Here is a 7,452-nt window from a genome sequence, read left to right as displayed (position 1 = left end):
GGCACGCTAACCACTGGGCCGTGCGCGGTCCAAGTGAGGAAAGTAACATTAGTCTAGTTAATCGTTTTAAAAGCAGCGAAGACATTCTTTGAAGATAATAATAATTATAATAAAACACATGGAACTTTACATCACGCAAAACACCTAATAATCGAATCTCAAGGGATGTGTACATCTTAGTTCCAGTTCACACAGTTAAGCTTCATCTCTGTGTATGACAGACTCAACTAAAACTTAGATAACTTTGGTTTGTTTATTTGTACGAATAAATAGTTTTAATTTTAAAATGAAACCGTTGTATAATAAAGCATCACTTTACCGCGAGGACGTCACGTGATAACCTATGAACTTATTGATCAAGTCCGATTACGATGGGGTATTCTCCGATTGCCAACCAATATTTCAAAAGTACTTATCTAAAATATTCTGTATTTATATGCCAGAGAGCCTTTCATCCCTGGAGACTCGTGTATGATTTTAAGAAATGACGTCTCAAATATGTTACTTAATTACCACGTTTTGCAGTAGTTACAGTTATTGGTGAAAAAGTTTCCATTATAGGCCCTGGATAGTAAACTGAATGTCAAGTGGCATAGTCAGAGAAGACGGATTTTCTGTCATTCCATATTTGTATCATCCAGAGGTGATACACGTACCAACAATTATGTTGAATAAGCATATATATGATTAAAATCTGGAGTGAGGATTTTTAGCTTTGTGCTAATGGAAGGTTATATAGTCGAGTGCCGTTCCAGGGACCGTACTCTAATTATCGGAGAAAAAGGTGTGTCGTGGTTATTTATTTTCCTATTGGTTGGCAGGCCGGTAGATGAACAACCCAGCTTTATAAGAATGATCTAAAACGGAAACGTGAGGTTTATCAGAAGTAAATAATGAAAAAAACAAAACCAAAACTGACCAAACCACGAGAAAAACAAACAAAATAAATGGCGTCCTATATATATATTATATATAATAGTCTATTATTCGTATGTTCAGGTTTTGTTTTAACGTTTACAGTGCAAGCTATTAAAAGATGTTGTTAGGTAATAGAGAACTGTTCATTTTTATAGGTACTCCGTAAACTATACGTATCTAATGCATACAGACGATGAAATCCAGTTTAAAAATTGTAGAAAACTCGTTGTGTAATGCTTTTATTGAATATATCAATAATGTTAGACTAGGCGGTTGATGATCCCTTTAATTAAAACCTTTATTTTGCTTTTTACCATAGTCTATATTTCTTCTCCACCTCACGAAACTTGCCATTAACTACGTTATTATTACTTTATTGTGTGTGTGTGTCTTTTAAACATAACCGCTTTGCATGCCCTTATAAATGTACATGAAATGTCCTAAACTTTTTCTTCTCTTTGTATAATAAAGTAAATAACATTGTATCTTCCAGTGGACTTTGCCTTAGGTTGCTGAAATTGATATGTCATCTATATAATAATATCCTGTTGCGACGAGGTTTTTGTGGAGACTTCTCTTCGGCAGATTAAAAATAAGTACTTGTTTGTAATGCTCCAGCCACCCACGATCAAAACTGTGATGGACGGTAAGTGTTTTCATGCTTCTTTAGGCCTAGAAGAGTCTTAACAAATTACTGAGTACCATAAGTAACGGAGAGCTGGCATTCCACACCTACCAACATTAACGTGGATTTCAATGATTACATTTTTAATGATGTAATGTTACTTGCCTGTTCTAGAGATATCACACGTCCTAGAGGTTGTATGTATTTATGTGTAAATGTCTTTTGAAACATTACATATTTTGAACTACCTTCAAGATATTTTAAAGCTGGACGTATACTCAAGCAATAGTTATTTTGTTTTATTTTTTTGCATCAGTGTCGTACAATGAAAGGCCTTGTTATAAAAGTTGACACTAGTGCATGTATCCCCAGATTCTCATAAGTGGGACCAGTAATAACCGTTGATGACGTCTGGTGTTAGTTATCCGTGCGTGGGAAGACTGAAAAGTTAGTGCCAAACCGCAAATATGTACAGAAACATGTTTGTCTGAAACTATGGTGACGAAACCAGGAAAGATATTCTTGTATGTATAAAACTTATTATGAAATTAAAGTCTTGGTAGTTGCATGCTTTATTATTTTCAAACAACCATTTGTTCAAACTTACTTGAACTTGAGAAAATAACTGTTTTTAAACACCTATAAAAATGAAACCAATTTTTAGCTCGTTTATCGCTGTGTGTATATGGAAATGAGGTATCGTGTTACCAAAACAATATTATTTTAGTTTGGTTTTGTTTCGCGCAAAACTGCACAAGATTTATCTACGATAGCAGCTCCTAATTTTGAATTGATAGACAGACAGAAGACAGTTAGTCAACAGTACAAACCGCCAACTTTCGGACTTTTCTAATCAAATAATGGGATTTGATTGTCATTCTTATAATACAACAGGACACAAACTATGGAACTTCGGATTCACACTCCGACATGCTATCCATTGGGCCACGCTCGGCCCAACCACAGTTATGAAATTTTCCTAAAAAAAAAGCAAAAACTGTGACTACGAGGTATTCAGGCCAACCACTCTTCGACTGGACTTAGACAACAAACGTAGGGTTAGAATATTATACTTTAATATATATCTATAATAATAAAGAGGGGGGGGGGAGTTGGTCTGTGTGTGGCCGCCATAGCTCCAAGAGGAAAGAAATTAGAAATCTGAAATTTTGCACCCGTACTAAGTCGACCCTGAGGGTGTGCACCCAGGTATTATTAATTAACTTATCCACGTGCGTGCGCAACTTTTTAATGAGGCAAGCTAGCGAAAAACCACATAGAAAAGAAGTGGTTCCTTTTCTCACAAATAGAAATCACAGACAGACAGATATATATCTATGCAATATTAGCATTTCTGCGCATATTAAGGAAAATAGTAACAATTCATAACAGAGGAAATTGTACCTTATAAATTTAATAGTTATCTATAACGTGGAAATTGATTATATGTTAATAAGAAGTTAACACACCTATATAAATGCAAGTAAGTACCGGGCCATAAGTACTGAAAGAAATTAGATAGATATTATCGAAATATCATACATATACCACGACAATTAACACCTCTACTTATACTAAAAACAGCCTATTAAAAAGTTCGTTAATTCTTCGCCTAGAAAGCACCAAGTGATTTCTATATTTAAACTTCGACCTCTTCAATTTAGAAAGAGTAAGCGACAGTTTTACTTAGTAAAGAAACTATTGAGCATGTCTCCTAGGGAGGAGCAATGAATATCTTCATTTAATAAAGAAGTTCGCGATATCTTTTTATAACAAGAAGTAAAGGATATCTTCACTTAGTAAAGGAGTTCGTGATATCTTTCATAACAAGTAAAATATATCTTTACTTAGTAAAGATGTTCGTGATATCTTTTCATAACAAGAAGTAAAATATATCTTCACTTAGCAAAGAAGCTCGCGATATCTTTTCATACCAAGAAGTAAAAGATATCTTCACTTAGTAAAGAAGTTCGTGATATCTTTTCATAACAAGAAGTAAAAGATAACTTCACTTAGTAAAGATGTTCGTGATATCTTTTCATAACAAGAAGTAAAAGATATCTTCTCTTAGTAAAGAAGAAAAAAAAAGGCCGTGAAATCTTCTTTGGGAAAGAGCATTGGTATATTTGCTTAGTGTTCAATATTTCATTTGAGTCACGTGATCTGCTGAGAAGAGCAACTACTATGTTTGTGAGTTGTCCACCGACAGCTCATTATCACATTCTATTACTTAAAAAAACTATTTTTGTTCTTTAGCGAAATATCTTACATTTTAATTCTACTTCTTTTTTTTTGATTAGTGAATCTTGGGTAGAAATCATGACGACTTTTTTTACAGAGCAGTTATTCGGGCGCAAGTTTACGGGTGACTCATTTCAACCATTGCCGTGTTTATGAATAACATGGTTTAAATTTAATGTTGGGAATTTGAATAAAAACGTATAGTTCGACTGGGTGATATTAATTTTAACCCAAATTAGTTAACGAGTAAAGGTAAACGTAGAAAGAGCCTGATTTTCTGAAACAAAAATCTAGGTTTGAGTAGTATAGGTCGTGTAAGATGAGAGATTCTGTATTATAGTTAGCGCCCGTTTACTCCGAATAGGAATGGCTTCACAAACGTAACAGTTGTGATAACTTGATTCACTAAGAATGTTTATACAGCTGAGATTCATCTATTATCCTTAATCACGCCGAGCATTATTGAAGTCGTAAATATCACGTAAATTTACGGAGGTTATGTTTTCACCTCTGTGTGTTTCTCAGCAAGATTTCTCGAAAACGGTTGAATGGATTTGGACGAAAGTACGTTTACGTTTATATTATGATCAAACTTAGAAATGATTATTTCTGGAGGATCAACGTCACGAAAATCCAAAATATCCCTGTCTGTTAACACGGGGACCGATTTTTCACACTATTTTTGCTCTATAACTCAGTCAAAAATGATGGGATTTTGGCAAAGCTTGGTGTACATATGTAGAATAAAAACTTAATTTAATATTTGAAAGCACAAGGTGATTATTTAATAAAAACGGAATGTCAGAGAACTATAGCTATTAATTGGGTTATAAATGTGTAAAGTTACAACATTTTATTATCTTAAAACAGCCTATAAACGAATAAAGCAGCAGTCACTGTATTGAAAAATTCCCAACGTTTCTAAATCACTCTTTGTTCGACATTCGTTTTTAGAAAAGAATAAGAAACGTCTTTTTTTCCTTTGAGTTTCAACGAGTAAGAAGAATTGAAAACGAAACGCTCTCTGAAGAAACGATAACGTTTCTATTTTTTTATGCTTGATACAAATCAGTTATTTTTATGGTTCAAATGCATGACAGCTTAATCTTATAGGCGTTGATTGTACATCCGACAACAAGTTCAAGAACTGTTGCTGCAAAAACGCGCTCCGTACTTGGGGCTGTAGCTATAAGAGTGACGGTCAGACAAGAGTCGGCGGTGAGTACTCTAGTCTTTCAGTTCAAAATTAGGGGAGGCTATGCGCAGATAGTTCTTGCGTAGTCTTGCACGAAATTCGGAAACTAGATGGACACTCAGTAGAGCGCACACCTCTGTCACGCAGCGTTGATCATATTCGGCTCTCAAAAAATACGAAAATGTGTCCGTAAGTCCGTCGTTTTTAGCAGGACAACGAGGATTACTGTTTAAAGGTCTAGGCACTCGACTACGTTAATATCCGACATAGTTACAAAAGTTCTTCTGCTTCCCACCAGATGGCGCCAGACCGTTGGGCTACAGACACTAACAGGTCATGCTGACCCTGGAGGAATGTATAACAAAGGAAGCCGCACCAGTTGAGAGCACGCTTGAAATCAGAGAGGCATCCTTGAATGAAGGTCACAAGTGTTATTGTCCCTACATATCAAATCCAAAACATAATCATTTAACCACTAAACCATAGGTAGTTAGTTATGTCTATAGCTATCAAATGACAGCCAGTGTTTAGACCACTTAGATGTTTCCCATAATACTTTATTATTCTTATTAAAAGCAAACAATCTATCTCAATGATTTGAATATTGTATCAATTTATAACATTCCAGTTGATAAAATTTTTATTTAGACGTTTGAAAACAGATCTATTGGTTAAAATCACAATACATATAAAATAGGAACTAGTGAAAAAACATTAAAAAGTAGAGATCTATTAGTCACATAAAGTAATTCACATGATTCGAGTAAATATCATTTGCTTGGTATATTTATTGTTATAAGCTCTTTTTTTTTAATTTAGAGATTTGTATTACTGTTTGGTAAGTAGGAAGTTTGGCGTAATGTGATAAGCGTGTCTTGTTGACTAGATCCTTTTTGAAAGTTTAGGAAACGATTAGAACAGCATAAAACACGAGTTAGGACAGAGTAGTTTATTATTTATTATTGAATCGATCAGTAACTACTTTTTTTTTGTTTACTGAATAATTCAAAATAATCCACCAAACAATATAAACCGCCACAACACTGGTGTCAAGGGTGTGATTATTTTGGTAAAAAAAAAGCAAGGCTCAACCTCAAAATCATGAAATGTGCTCAAATAAAGACTGATTTTTTTATTGAAATGGTAAAACATTGGAAAAAATATCAGTCAGAAACAAACGGGAATTTAACATAGGAATAACAAGAAAGATACATAATATTTAGAGAAGAATTACAAACAAAACTCGATTTAATCATATTATTGGAGAAGCCATAGCAAGGGAATCGAATCTCATCTCTTTTTACAAAAATAATACATTAAAATGTATGATCAAAGTTCCTGGTTTTGAATAAAGTAATGACCCAGACTGTATTTTCTTAAGACTCTTTGAAAGGTTAACTATTTTTCTATTCTTAGCATCAAGATTAGCTCATTCCTTCCTAATCTTTCTTTGTTTGATGTTTCATTTCATTCATTTTCTTTTTGGCTACTTCAGATGGTCTTTGACTGTGCCTATGTCATCTAAATTAAATTAAATCATATTTAATTCTTTGTTTGTAAACATTGAGCATATCTACCTACTTCTAATAATGTCCTTGTTATAGGTATTTCTGGAACTTTTCCACCACCTACATCAACTTCATCTTTCACTATTCATTCCTATTAGACTAAAGCTAAGTAGATAATCATATTCAAGAGAATCTGGTCAGTTTGTAATGTAACTCCAATCAATTAAATTCTTAATTAAACAACTAAATACACCATCCAGGATTATGATATTATAAGATCAAATAGTGTAAAAACATTAACTCTCTCTGATGGAGGTCTGGAATAATTTAAAAGGATTAATTAGATAAATGCTTTCTCAAAATGAAAGAAGAAACCCCCAAATAAAATGTGTTTCAATTGCAACATATAAAGGAATCTTACTATGAAATGTAGACAACATCCTTTACAAAATACAAACTGCTCCTATAGAATGGAACGAAAAGGAAGCTGTTATAAGTGTGGAAAACATGGACATTACATCTGAGGCTGTGTTGAATCAATCATTGATAATAAATCAAGGAGAAGATATCCTGATGATGAGAGTACTCCATATGCTCCAACTGGGATAAGGAGTGTATTATTTATAGGAATCAATTCATGATTCAGCAGGTTCGTTGATGGGAAGCTTTGCAACATGTTGATCAACACTGGCTCTACACTTATCGTTGGTGAGCTTGATGTAGCAATGGAATTTGGGACTTTGTCTTCACAGATAAAGCAAGGAGTTGGTTTGATGCAAATAGTAAGTAGTCATAAACTTCCAGCAAGTGGAAAGTTGGAAGTCACTCCTCTTATGGTGAAAATCTTTTATGCACTATTAACTTCCGATTAAAGCAAGCTATTTACTTAGAGCGAAACTAAACATCAGCCTGGCAATCGGTATAGCTAATCTATATAAATTTAATAGTACTGTTTGTTGTCTGTT

At 33.8% G+C, this 7,452-nt stretch overlaps 1 long non-coding RNA gene across 2 annotated transcripts; it reads left to right on the top strand.

Annotated features, from left to right (window-relative positions):
* Positions 1-1,408: 1,408 nt before the first annotated feature.
* Positions 1,409-7,040, top strand: LOC111087705. Of its 2 annotated transcripts, XR_002612368.1 has the most exons (4): positions 1,409-1,564; positions 1,916-2,067; positions 5,278-5,465; positions 6,957-7,040. It is a non-coding gene; the product is annotated as an uncharacterized LOC111087705 (long non-coding RNA). The 2 variants fall into 2 exon arrangements; XR_002612367.1 differs by lacking the exon at positions 6,957-7,040 and having other exon boundaries at positions 5,278-5,638.
* Positions 7,041-7,452: the final 412 nt, after the last annotated feature.

Source organism: Limulus polyphemus, unplaced genomic scaffold (assembly GCF_000517525.1).
Source record: "Limulus polyphemus unplaced genomic scaffold, Limulus_polyphemus-2.1.2 Scaffold2507, whole genome shotgun sequence".
NCBI classification, from domain to species: domain Eukaryota; kingdom Metazoa; phylum Arthropoda; class Merostomata; order Xiphosura; family Limulidae; genus Limulus; species Limulus polyphemus.
This window is presented reverse-complemented; position numbering and strand designations above follow the sequence as displayed.